The sequence below is a fragment of the Hippichthys cyanospilos genome, chromosome 9 (genome assembly GCF_059441005.1).
Source record: "Hippichthys cyanospilos isolate Australia breed blue-spotted pipefish chromosome 9, RoL_Hcya_1.0, whole genome shotgun sequence".
NCBI classification, from domain to species: Eukaryota; Metazoa; Chordata; class Actinopteri; order Syngnathiformes; family Syngnathidae; genus Hippichthys; species Hippichthys cyanospilos.
The window spans coordinates 10,125,321-10,140,000 of NC_142377.1; the positions used below are offsets into that span (position 1 = coordinate 10,125,321).

At 40.4% G+C, this 14,680-nt stretch overlaps 1 protein-coding gene across 1 annotated transcript in view; it reads right to left on the reverse strand.

Annotated features, from left to right (window-relative positions):
- cdh22 (cadherin 22) overlaps nt 1-14,540 on the reverse strand; it is a 152,265-nt gene extending 137,725 nt beyond the window's left edge. Inside the window, exon 1 of the mRNA XM_088423649.1 lies at nt 14,395-14,540. The gene's annotated coding sequence lies outside the window, so the exon portion shown is untranslated. The remainder of the gene's footprint in view (nt 1-14,394) is intronic.
- Nucleotides 14,541-14,680: the final 140 nt, after the last annotated feature.

Here is a 14,680-nt window from a genome sequence, read left to right on the forward strand (position 1 = left end):
GGGTCCTCGGACCCCACTGGGGTTCTGTGAAATAATTTAGAAATAACTTCAATAAAGCCATCAATTCAACCAGTAAATACATTTTAAAAAATGTAGTAATTTTGAAATCTGTCTAAATGTGTCAACAAAATCTTGCGAACCCAGCAAAGCTAATGCAACATTTTATTTTATTTTATTTTTTATTTATTTTTTTTATTTTATATATATATATATATATATATATATATATATATATATATATATATATATATATATATATATATATATATATATATTTCAACTCCCTTCCTCCCAACCCCCCACGACAGTTAGGGGGTACTAAATAAAGTTTGAGAAACACTGCCCTAAAGCGGTGGCATTTTCGCCACATATCCCTAACAAAAACTGGCCAAGCTGTTGAGCACATCTTTCAAATGAAGAACAACGCTTCGCAAAATATACTGCGACGGATCACAAGATAAAGCAGGGAGACCCCCGCTGGTGATTAATATCTTGGCCAGACGTATCTGCAGGTTTCGCTGCCTTCGCAATCATCGGCGAGACAAGCGGGACGGCCTGGCAATCCCCCGCCTCGCGCGTATTGTTACGTCTCCCGGGTATTATCTTACAAAGCCCATTAAGCTACAGAAACAAAGAGGACAGAGCGAAAGGAGGGATATGGGTTTGTAACTGTACCAACACACACATGAATAGAAAGACATTTAATCTTGGTAAAGATATGTATCATGGGTATAAATCCCGGCATGTCCCGGATTACCGATATGTGCGCGTGCATCTGTGCTGCCGTTGAAAACTGATGTGACAAGCTCATACCATACATTTGCAGAGGAGCAGAATGCAACAAATTAAGTCGTGTGCAAATGAATAAAAGAGTCAATAATGATGCGTCTGTTTGTTTTGTTTTCTTTTGCACACTTGCCAAAAGTCAGTTGGAATAGGCTCCAACTCCTTCACAAGAATGAGGACAAGCGGTACAGATCACAGGATGGATGGAAGGATGGATGGATGAACGTATGGTTGAATCGATTGATGGATGGATGGATGGATGCTGGATGGATGGATCGATTGTAGGATGAAAGGATCAATTGTAGGATGAATGGATCAATGGATGGATCAATTGATGGATTCTGGATGGGCAGATAAATTGTAGGATGGATGGATGATGGATGGATGGACCAACAAATGGATGGATGAACGGATGAACGGATGGATGGATGGATCGATTGTAGAATGGATGGATCAATTGATGGATGATGGATGGGCAGATAAATTGTAGGATTAATGGATAGACGGATGGATGTATGGATGGATGGATCGATCGATTGTAGGATGAATGGATCAATGGATGGATCAATTGACGGATGATGGATAGGCAGATAAATTGTAGGATTGATGGATAAATGGTTGGATGGATGATTGATGGACCAACGGATGACTGGATGGACGGATAGATCAATTGATGGATGAACGAGTGGATGATGGATGGATGGACCAACGGATGAATGGATGGACGGATAGATCAAAGGATGGATGAATGAGTGAATGGATGAACAGATGGATGGATGGACGGATGAACAGATAGGTGGATCAATTGATGGATGACCAAAAGTTTGGATGGATGGATGGTTCAATTGTTAGGATGGCTGATGATAATCTATTTTTTGTTTTGCATTCTCATAGAAATAAGGTCGTGCAGTGCAATTCCATGCCCCGAGGTGATTCACTTGAAAGATGGCTCATTCCCATAGCTACAGCACTATCACATGTCAAAAGGCTATCAGCGCACAGACTCATTTTTTGCCCTTATATTGAGCCGTTCTTCCATTTTGAAAAAAAAAAAAAATGTCAGACACTTTGCCACAGTGGTGCGTTCGTGGTGCTTATCAAGTCTGTTGCTCCCAAGTGCCATCTCTCCTTTTCACAGATTGAAAGGGAAAAAAAAGAACACTCTTCTTCAGATGATTTGACGCAATATTGCGCGCATCTGCCCTCAAAAGTATATTAGATGACAACTGATGCACACTTCAGTTGTGCTCATATCCACAGAACGATTGATCCGGGTTTGATTGTTTCCACTTGTCTACAAGGCCGGCAACTCATGTTCCCAAGCCTCTTCCAAGTAGGTCCCATCATATCCTCCTTAAAGTCAGCCTATGCATTTTGGTCCAAAACCTTGGAGCTACCCTACTTAGTGCTACTAATGTCCTCAGGAGACGACATCCCGGCCTTTCCAACAATATATCATAAGTCATGTATCTAATTTTATTCAGGACTCAGGGAACTCTTTAAAAATAAATAAATGAATAAATAAATACAGGAAGATAATAATAATAATAAAATAATAATAATAAAAATAATAATAATAATCTGACATGCATATTTACTGATACCAAGTTTCACCAATTAGAAGATCAGAAATTGCCATTAAGTTTAGAAGTTTTTTGGACATTTCTTGATTGGATTAGGTCCAGTATATTTTCCTAAAATGATCTATCATTGTTCTTTTTTTTTTTGGAGTGGGGGGGCAGTCAGGCAGTTATGCAGTCAGGCATTTTTCCAATGGATTATTCCATGATTATTTTGGTAAGGACACATCTTTATTATTATTCATTTGTTTGTTCAATAAAAGTCATATATTTTTGAAACTTTCATTCAAACTTTTCAACAAAAGGCTCAAAATCCAAATGAAAGATGAGTTTGCCAACTTTGTTTTCATAGAATGACAAATAGTTATCCGAGCATATTCACTCACGTGATTAATACTTTTGTAAAACAAGAACAAGGTAAGTTCAACAGAATCCAGTGTCCTCGAGTCAACACTTGTGGATCACTGAGAATATAAGAAGGGAAAAAAATCAAATCAAAACACGATGTTTACGAAGTACAAGGCTTGTGACAATTTTCTGGTAACGTTGCAACTTTCTGATAAATATTACGATCACAGATTCATCTCCGACTCCAACTTTAGTTTTTTAAAATGACTTTAGTCTTCCAAAAACGTTTGCCATAATCCATTTAGAGCAATCAAAGCGGTATTTGTTAACAGAGTGGCAAACCTCAAGTTTCCCGTGAGCCGATGAGGATTACGCCGATGTCTATTTTCACAGGCTCTTGGGTACGTGTCTGAAGCTCATTATTATTATTGAATTGTTGTTGTATTGCCAAGATGATGATTTTGAGCTAGGGCTCATTATGAGCAGCCATTTTTCTGTTTGAGAGCCGAGGGCGTCGTTATGCGGCGCGAGACAGCGCGCTTGATGGATGCAATTACTCAAGCTACTGATACTGACCTTTGCATATATCACCCGGCGTAAAGACGACGGCTGAAGTGCCGCCGGGATAGGGGGGTCAATAAGTGTTTTAATGCATGCCATGCATCACGTATGACCTAAAAATGTTTATCTGATCAATCAAATCTAGCCAAAGACAGAGTGGAATGTTGCTGCGCCATGTCTAATTTATTCAACTTTGGAACTACATGTGTAGGGCTCATCTGACAAAAAAATAGGTCACAGAAAGTATAAATCATAACAAAATAAACATATGCAGAGTTTTGCAAAGCCAATATAGTCAATATAACACGTTTTGGCAGCAGTTTACCAAATGTTCCATTTGATTTGCTCTCAATTCTCAGTTTTAAGAATCATTAGATTTGCTGATACCTAAAAGTTAGTGATAGCAAAATGAATCCTCATGAAGCACTTCAAGATGGTGCGATTGGGTTGAAGATGAAGGCTAGAGCAATGGAAATGCATTCACTGAATTTCCACTGCATCTTTAAACCAGGAGTGTTGTCCTGTTTTCAGTGATGTACCCTCTGTGAAATACCTTTTCAGCCAAGTAACCAGTACAAAGCATTTCTGGGAACAAAAAAAAAAAGACTAAACATTACATGGCATGGCGTCTGATTTATTAAACTTTAGACCTTGTCAAACTTCATTTGTATTGGTTTACAAAAAAATAATCAATCTATAGTGTCCTCTTTTGGATCATAGAGGAAATCGGTTGTCAAAACTTAACTTAACTTAACTTAATTATTAAATCTTTTTCCACAAAAAATATATAGTATAAAGTGTCAGACATGTTGTCAAAAAGTATTTCTCCACAGAAAAATATTAAATATAAAGTGTCCTGTTTTTGGTTACAGTAAAGATCTTTTCACAAAAATAAATATTGAACTTATTTATTTATATATAATTGTCCCCTCAACAATAATCAACAAAAGTGTCAGGCCCGTTCTCAAAAATACATCATTGTAAATAAATATTTGTCCACAGAAAAATATTCAGCTTTTAGTGTCATAGTAGAGATGTGTTCACAAAAATAAATCATCAACTTGACAGGTAACGAGAGGTGGCACCTAAGTTGGTTCAAACCACTCGTATGGGGAGAATCCGTTCTTTTACAAATATGAAATCGAACAACCTAAACATAAAATGTGTTTTATCAACTTATATTTTCCTCAAACAATTAATTCAATCATTATGTTTGATTTTGCATGTGTTTGTTTGTTTGTTCTATTCAAAATCTCGAGTACTCCCTGAATTTCCTTCAAGTACCCTCATTTGAAGTTTCTTCAAGTACCCTCATTTGAGAATTACTGTTCTGCTGGAGGGATATAATAAATGCTGATCATTTTCACCAATTGCAGCAAGGTCTGGAATGTACTCCTGGCAATGAGGCCTCTGCAGCCTTTGATATGCAATTCAGCATACTCAAAAACAAACTGGAGCCTTTTGGGTGTCTGAATTACAGAGGCGTGGAGCTGCCAGTGTGGAGGAAAACATTTCTGACAGACAAACTTGATTGATTGTATTTACATATACGATTGAACAAATTTCAATTCATTCAAGCATTTACAAGAACTTTCAATTATTTTCAAATTCCTTTGAGCGTACTTTTAAATATGTTTGAATAAACAAAGTACATGCAAATACGTTTAATTGTACTTGTAGGATAACTGCAAAAAATTTTTCCTTCTATTTTATATGTGGTATTATGGGAACAAATGCTATGTTGTTGGCATTTAGCTTAAAAATATTTGCAAGTAGTTGGTGATGTATTTGCATGTATGTTTGAACTTCTTTTGTGGCCGCATTTTTTTCCAGTTTCAACCCCCATATTAGAGTAGTCAACTTATCAGTCGTATAACTCAAAACCAGGCCAATTTTCTTCCACACATCTGTGTTTGAACATTCATTAGATTGTGAAATAAGTCGTATCATGTTAATTGAAAGCATAAAATGATGACATATACTTGCTTACCTCTAACATCGCATTTTTTCAGGCATTGCGTTCTTGCCTGTTTAAGGTCGAAAATTAGTTCATTTTTTCATCTGACTGTGATTCATTGAGTATAAAAAGGAAGAAAGAAAAAAAACTATACTACAAAAGAACCATAATGTACATTGCCCTTATTTTACGACAGACGGTGAAGAAATGCCTCTAAAAGTTATTTAATCATTTTAATAACGCAGGATGAGTTTTATTTGGACAATTCCCCCAAATCGCAGTAAAAACGAGGGTTGGACTCACAAACAAATATGATACTTGTACATACGTTTGAACGTACTTGCGAGCATGCTTCCGTACTGAACATCCAAGGTAACTTCATATAAGTTCATCACAGGTCCACATTTCCATTAAAAGTGGCATAATCATAAAAAGGAGCTCGTTTTACAACGAGACCTTTTCGTGACGGCGTTGCTGTCCGTCTTTTACAAGTTGGACTACACTCCGGCCGAGTCTATCAACGTTAATAAGAGTTACTACATAGCCTGACAGAGGAAGTGTCCATGTAGGAGCTCACACACACTTGTTGAAGCTGTCATCTTTTCGCAACGCCGCCGCCTCTCCCTTCACTCGCTGTTGGGTGAAGAAACTTCTCGTGTTATTCTTCAAATTGAAGATTTGGAGGAAGTGAGCTTGAGTCTTCAAGGCTATTTTGTGATACCAAGAGCTCCATTATACAATGCCATTTTCTCACAGCGGTTCATCAATTTCAAGAGTAAAAACGCTGCCAGAGAGCGCCGGCGAGAGAGCGTGTGAGCGAGAATAATAAAACGAGCCGAGCACTCGTCGTCAGTTGCTAGGCTGCATTGTGAAGCACCTAAACAAAAGCTTAATTTTTGACAAACACACAAAGACGTGTCTCAGGCATGCTGGCATGCTGGAGAGACGGTATGTGTCGCTACAATAAAGAAGCAGACTTTGACATGTTTCCAACAAGACGCATCTACCATCAAAAACTGGGGAAATTCACATGAAACATTTTACATCCGTAAATAATTTAAGTTTATAAAATAAATATCCCAAATATAAGCCACACCTGCTTATAAGACGCACCCTTAATTTTAGGTTCAATTTCTGGTATTTTCATTGTTACCGTGTATTGGACGAACTGACGCTGCTTTGGAGAATAAATCTCTTTCGTAAACTTCATATTTTCTTGTGTTAATAGCCGTACGTTCTATATTTATTGCGTGTTAAGTTTTGTGTGCTTCTGATTTTCCACCTTGTGAGTACTCAATGAACGCCTCGCCAGTTGCTTTTGCTTTTCCTCACTACGGGGTTCGAGTTCTTTTCGCCATATATACCCGAAGTTGGGCACCGTCCGTGTTTCACCAAGTTTACGATTGTGTGTATATGCCAAAAGACCGTAAGTAATAACGGAGACAAATGGACTACCTTTCCGTGTTCTCTAACCGGTGTTCACAGACCAGTGTCTCCACAGCTGGAGACCTCATGACCTTGAGATGATCCTCTCCGTTTTAGTAATAATCCTGTGTCTGAACTCAGACGGTGGTTCAGCCTGCTCACTTCTTTTACTGAAAATAATGCAACAACAAAAGCTGCGGTTAGCTGCAACTGACGCCCGTCCAAAAAGTAAAGAATAAAGTAAAACAATAGGACAATCAGCGTAGTTATAATAATAAATTAAAACACTATCATAATAAACAATAAAATGAAGGATGAAAAACTTAACAAAAACCACACTGACGATAGAAACAACAAATTTAAAAAACAAACTGAAGAATATCTAATCAGAAAAAAGAAAAAAACTCTATAAAAGATCAATTTTCTTGCAAAATAAATGAAAGACCAAAAGGAAAAAAAAATGTAATACATAAAAATGAAGAATAGCAAGCAAAGTTCGAGTTTTGGAACGTCGCCAACTAAAATGATCGAGAGCAGCAATTGCATTGCTTTGAGGACTTGACCATGTGTTTTTTTTGTTTGTTTTTTTTGGATTGTGCAAACACCGGTTGCCCACCGGAGATACATGCGGTCAACTCCAGATCAGAAGTGCAGCCGGGAATGGAGCAATTTTACAGCGCTTATTTGTACTCGCATCTAAACGAGCCGGCGAGATCTTTTCTATTACGGCCATACAAGAGAGGATCTGAAAGTCGTGACAGCGACGGGGCCCCATCATAAATCTCATTTCAGGGACACTCTTTATGAAGGAGCCTCTTCACTCGGCAAAATGTCACCTCGTGCCGCCAGGAGATAATCAGAGATGAGACGAGGAGGCAGGTAGGAGGGAGGGAAAGCTCCGGCTTCTCTGTCAAATTGAGTGAAACTCATATTCATGGGCGTTCAAGCTCCCATTGGCAAGCGCTCAACACATTTTACACTGTTTGCTTATTCAAGCTAAGCCTGCTCGTTTCCTCGAGACGCGTGCGGAACATCTGATAAGAGCCGAGACACTAATATCATAATCACCTTCTTCTCACCTTCTTCTAATCCCTTAATTTCAATCTCGCACATGAAAAATCCCTTTACGTCGACTGTGGAGTCACGCCGCCGCTAAATTTGTGGTACGTTCCATTTTAAAGCAACAATATGGCAAAATTGGGATTGCCAAACGCCCATCCGTGCACCCCTGCTATATTGCCGATTATTAGCCGATCATTTCCTTTGGGTTTATCTAAATATAAAGAGCTTGCACAACATAATGCCGCGACATGAAAAACAGGGAGGACGACTTAACGGAGAGCTAAAGAGGCAGAGGAGGGCCCCTACCAAGCTGCAGTTACATTTTCAATCTCACAAAGAATAGAATATCTAGAATTCACACTTTCAGGAGGGTCATGCTAAATGTAGCATAAAGTGTTCATACTACGCATGAAAATAATGTAATGACAAGGCCATCTTCAAAACAAGTATCAGCCTCCCACAAAATACAAGCACATCAATGACTTGGTTCGCTTTTATTTTGAAATAAATCCCAGCATCGTGGCACAGGGTAATGCTGACTCGACTCATCGAGAAGGTCAACGCTACGGTGTCCTGAAATTTAGTTAATATGCTACGCTCTCTGTATGTGGCATATCAACACATCGAACAACAAATCAAGTATGCCTTGCTTAATCTTGGCTGCCACTCGAAAGGGGCTCTGGATCTTCATCCAGTTAAGATGATCATGCCATAGATAGAAAACAAAGTGCCGGGCAGCAATTATATTTTTAATTTCACACATGACAAGTTGACAAGCACTTTAAACTAGAGAGCCATTTGCATGCATGTCATTAAAGAGTCCATTTTGCAAAATATGTGATCGTTAAATTACAGGGTAATAACTGTGGGAAGCACAGGACGGAAAAAAAAAGTAAACTGGAGTGTTGCTTTTTTAAAAAAAAAAAAAGATATAACCTGCCCCACCTTGGCAGGCGTCACACTTTCCTAGGTGGAAGCCATGCAGAAAGGCAACGCGCCACAACATGAGCTCTCGGCCAAAGTTACGGCGGACCTCCTCCCAGGAGGATGAGGAGACTCTGTGAACCGTGACGTCCGGGTGAACAAGTGCCTGTTTACAAAGCAGTCGCTCTTCCATGTCCGGTGCGGGGAAGTCGAAAAAGCGAGCCACGTGCAGCCGACCAAGCAACGGAGGCCAAATATGGGAGCTCGTCCCCAGAGATGGAACGCTTCCTTGCCTCCAGGAAATGAACATTTGCGGGGGGGAAAAACAGGGCGCATGAAGGAAATAGTGAGAAATGAGTAACAGTGGCAATCAATAAGCTAAATTATGCTCTGCTGAGCATTGCTTCGAAAGCTTTTGTACACATGATCATTATTATTTTTTAAACTTCCATTCCTGTTCACTGCTTTATAGGCCGTCCTTGAACCCGCCAGCTCATTCTGTCACATTAGCATTTGCTAGTTAACTCAGAAATGCATCCACTGGATTTCTCTGCCCGTGGAGTGATCAACTAGGCTTGGTGAAGTTCCCAAGCTACTTTCAAATGACAGTCGGGACTACTTCTGGAAACTCAGAAACGAAATGCGAGAAATGCAGAAACAACCGCATACCTTCAAGAGTAGGGCTGCAACGAACAAATATTGCCAAATGAGGGTATGAGTACCCCTGTGATACGAGAAAACTTAGAGATCAAAGGATTGGACAAAATATTGCAAATATAAATATAGATGATATTTGATCAACGAATCAGATAGAAAAAGACGTTTTAATTGCTGTCATGTCATTCAAAAGCAGAAGGAAATGAGCAAGTGCAAAAGTAACATTTTGAATTCAACTATAATTTAATCGCTATCACCATTCTGCAGGAGTTATACTTGGCAAGGAAAAAGAGGACAAAATCAACTTGGAATAAACGCAGCAAATTGCAGGGAGGCTTATGAGAAATCAGACAGTGGGCCCGGTTTCATCGACATGTCAAAGTGCACACTTGGACGGCGCGCGTCGCGGACGCGAGCGAGCGAGCGACGGTAGCAACAGATTTAGTGGCATCACACGCAGGACAGATGGACTCAGCAGCTGTCTCATCCTTGTCCCCGCCACGTCTTGTTGTTCTTTTTGTTGTCGTTGGCTTAACACATGAATGTCATTCTCATTCTTTACAACTGCCCACCAGGGCGGGTGGCACGCATGTCTTTAATACTTTAAATGCATTACTCATGTGGAAAGCTCAAAGCTGCTTTCAAAACGCTAATGCACCATTATAATATTATTATTATTATTATCATTATATCAAAGCAGGAGTGTGGCACCATGAATACAAGACATATGGTGGTGAAATAATATCTTTCATTTGAAAGTGGATTTTCATGCATGTAGCCTTAGCACGGTTATGATGACAACACTCACCCCTGTGCGTTTTTTTGACCATATTAGGTCATTTTCTTCCACATCATTCTGGCAGTATTTTAGCCAAGGGATGACACACCACTAACAGTGTGATAACTACATGGTAATGTCATTTTGAACTATGATATGTCACCAGGTTGGTGAAATTTCAGCTTCCTAGTGTTTTCCTTCAATGCTTTCCTTTTCATGTGACAGTTCTTTAATGTAAAGGATGCAAAGTACTGGACATATATATATATATATATATATATATATATATATATATATATATATATATATATATATATATATATATATAAAACAACCATATGTTCTTTGTACCCACCCGCAACTCACCACAGATTTCTGATGATTATCTTGTTCAACCCAAAAGACAATTTGTACTTTTTTTAAAAAATAGAATAGAATAAAATTGAATATTTTAACTCCACATATTCAATCCCAGATACACACTACTTTTTGTTTGGCTCATGGAGACAGCGTATTGTTGTTAATGTAATTGTAAATGTCCTGCAATTGTGCAACTCCAGAAAATAGATGGTGTAGGATCATATGTTTAAATTTCTGGCTCGTCACTGATGACTATACGGAGCTGTAGGAATTTTAACAAGACGAAGCCATACGGAATTTTGTAAGGGAGTATCTACATCTTACTTTAGCAAAATACAAAATTCACCCATGTTCCAATCAATTTGCTCTTACTTTGAAAAAGTGTAATGTTCCCGTTATAGCATGAAACAACATTAGATTACATGTTGAAATCTCACATACCCCCACTTGAGAACTCCAGCACACACCCCAGCTTTCACCCGAAAATCACCTGGGTCTCCAGCCCACCAACGACCCTAATGGAGACAAGCACGATCGAAAAATGGATGCCTGGACTTCATCCCTCATTTTATGCCAGCTCCCTTTCCACAGAACGGCAGTAAAGAGACTCAAGAATCACCTGCCACTTGACTCTTTGAATCAATGGAGGTGGACCAACCATGGAGCCGGTGAGCAGCCCCAAGCTGTCCAATCTCCCCCCCAATGAGGACGATTCCACCCCAGGGCGAGAGAGTTAATAAGGCTGACATTGAGGGAGGGTGTCGGGTGGGTTGGGGGCTAATGAAGTGACTGAGGGCTGCCGACAAGCCCTCTGAAGACGCATAAGTAACCGGTGACCAATTAAAAGCCTTAATCGGGCTGGTTGGTGGGTGGGCGGGGCTTACGGGGTCCCAGCCGGGTTAGCGCTGTATGTCATCTTTATTGTCAGGCCAATGTCGTCTATCAGTGCTCTCCTCGCTCTACGCCCGCCCTTCTACCCTTTAACGCGGCATTGATGTTGCAGCTTGGTAAACGGTAATCAATGACTTCACAACTGTGGGCTGCTTTAAATGATTTTTTTTTTCTCCCTCCCTCGGTTTCTCTCTCAGGAGAGCCGCGTCTGCTTGTATCACCGGCGAGGACATAAATCTGTCGACTCGCCGTGTGCATACGGGGATAGTGCATTGAATTAAACTTGCAGGCTCGCGGCTTAATACTATCATAAGTGCTATAGGAAAGTGAGATTCCTCTAGTGTGTGTCTTGTGATTGGTGGCCAAGTGTGAAAACTGTCTGCCTCGGAACTGGCAGCATCTAATGTTTTTTTTTTTTGGTGACATAAATTACAATTGGCCCTTACTGCCATCTTGGGTTACTGCTACATGGCCTTCCTCTGCTTAAACCATCGTTCCAATAAAACAAGATTTCGTTCGGAAGTGCATTTATTTGTGCAAGCTGAAACGATCCTTTTTATGCAGACATTTACAAGAATGTCAGAAAAATGCCACATCAATAAGACCACAAAGTTAGTTGGCTATCAGACCATAAACCTGACAATGTATTCAAGCAATAGCAACTGTTATAGGCTGTAACATTTCTACTAACTTTAGATGCCTTTGTGGCGGTATGCACACTCATCCCAAGCAAATTGACCTTTATAGAAAATCATCCAATATATTAAAAGCACTATGCTACTATCCTAGTTGGGACAGCAGCCTTTTACGTCACATTTTGGTGAATTTTGGATTTTTAAAAAAATCTGTACTAAAGTTCGACCCATAATTTTCTTTTTCAGGATCAAAACCGATTTGTGGTGGTATTAGCGGTCAAGGAGGTCGATATCCGATGTATGGAGCTGATATACATAAATGAAAAATCTGACTCTCTAAATGTATTTAGGAATTACAGCATTTTCAGAGCAAAAATTAGAACTTGTAGTTTCAAACAAGCAGCATTCTTTCTAGTATCATTTTGGATCGATGTCGGTATCGGACAGTTCTATCGTTATTGAATCAAAAGTGAAAAAGTTGTGTTGTGAAAACCTAAAAAAACTTAAACAAAAACAATTTATTTATATAATTACTAGAGGAAAATTTGCTTTCGTTTTACGCATACATAATTTAGCAAAATGTTGATTTGAACATGCTTTCATTTCAAGCATGCGTCATTCTTTTTGGTATCGGACATAGACGACTTTTTTTAAACTTTCAAATTTGCATAATGGTGATTTTTTTATTTAATAAAGTTCAGACTTGCACCTTTATTGTACCACAAGTCACACAAAAATCTCATCGAGCTCCCACAGAATGTCGTAAAACATTAATCGCTTTCTATACAGTAAATCAAGTTTGTCAAAACTGTCAAATTCACAGAAATGCTTACTCAGCCATTACCGTTGACGCCTATCGACGTCAAAGATCCAATAGGCTGGCAGGGAATCGGTTAGTTAAATTAAAATTCACGTGTTCATCTAAAACAAAAACAAAACTGCTTATCCTCACCTTGCTGGTGCCTATCTCAACTGACTTGAGGCAGTGGGCGGGTGACACCCTCAACTGGTTGCCAGCCAATCGCAGGGCACATAGAGACAAACGAGCATTCACACACCCAGTCACACCTAAGGACAATTTAGTATGTCCAATAATCTTGCCATGCATGTTTTTTGGAGAGCGAGAGGAAGCTGAAGAGAACCTACACGGGCTTGGGGAGAACATGCAAACTCCACAAAGGAAGCCAGAACCAGGTGGATTTGAACTCGGGTCCCTGAATTGTGAGGCGGACATGCTAACCACTGTGTCCACCCTGCATAATATATGTAACGCAGTATCATCAGAAATTGGTCAATAATTGATCTTTCTATCTAATGGTCAGTCAACATTTGCATGTGATGTTTCCAAATGCTGATGGTTGATGAAACTTGCAATTTCCCGTGTGCTCTTAAAAAGTGATGATTTTAGAGACATGAGGATTCCTTCCAAGGACAGTGATATAAAGACACAATTTTTCAACATTTTTGCTGAACGTAACTTGGCATGTAACCAATTTCACCCCTAAAGCAAAGGTTCAATGAAAGGTCACGGTCCTCCACCAGTCAGGACCAGTCTCCTTTGACGGATTCCCACACCTAATTGGAGAATTAGAGACATCGATCGGCTCCATATGGGGACATTTCTCTCACTTTTTTTTTTGAATAGCACTTAGCTCAGCTTAAGTAGAGAGCATACACACAGACACACACACACACAACATCTGTGCAGGTATGATTCCTTCAAGAGAGCATACACCACATTGGAGCACTTGACCATTTGTAACCTCTGCCAAGGTCACATGTCATAATCATCAATAGAAGCAAGTCATAGAGGAAGAAGTATAATTTGTCATCCAGCACAGGGAGGGATGAGAAATATGGAAATCCAAAGAAGCAGTCACGACTGCTGCCAAAATCCCCACTTCCACTCCTAATCAAACACGACATTAGATGCGCATAAAACTGCAACATGTGAATAATTACGGTTGCTAATATGTTCACACACAGCATGCAGCGCAGCACGGTGACAGCCTTGGCTTTCCTGTTCGTTTTCCGCAAGGGCGACTTTGGATGAAACAGCAGTCACTTGCACGCTAATGCGCGGACTTTTCCGCCCTGTCGCTATTTGTTGCGCGGCTTTTGGCCGTTGATAGCGCTCGGTGGCGTGCGTCCAAGTTACCCGAGCGAAACGCATCCTGTTTGGCGCATCAAGTGGCTGCAACACACACTTGCGCTCGACGACGGTGCTTTGTACCGTGAGGTGCGTGCACGCGTGAAGAGTAGTGCAGCCGCGCACATTCAGCATCCTTTACACCCCAAGTCTCACTTCGCAACATCCCAACGCACGCGAGCTGCCGATAAATCCAAGTGGCAACAAGTTACAAACATGTTCCACGCGCCTTCGTCACCAGGTCGTCCTTACGCACACACTCTGCCAAAAGGCTCGCTTACCTTCGCGCCCGAATGGAAAAGAGACGATACGTGCGGCTCTTTTGCGAGATGCTGGCAAATGTGTACGATATCCCGTGCGGTGCCGACCTCCGAGTGAGTCCCCTCTCGTTTTTGCATCCACGCCGCGCGTCTGGCGCAGGACGAGGCGAGCCGCTCGGCGCAGCCAGATTATACACACAGCCCCTGGTGGCGATGGAAGGAAGGTACAGAAAGAGAGAGAGAGAGAGAGAGCGAGAGAGAGGGAGAGAAAGGGAGAGAGAGAGAGAGTATGACCGATATTGACAGA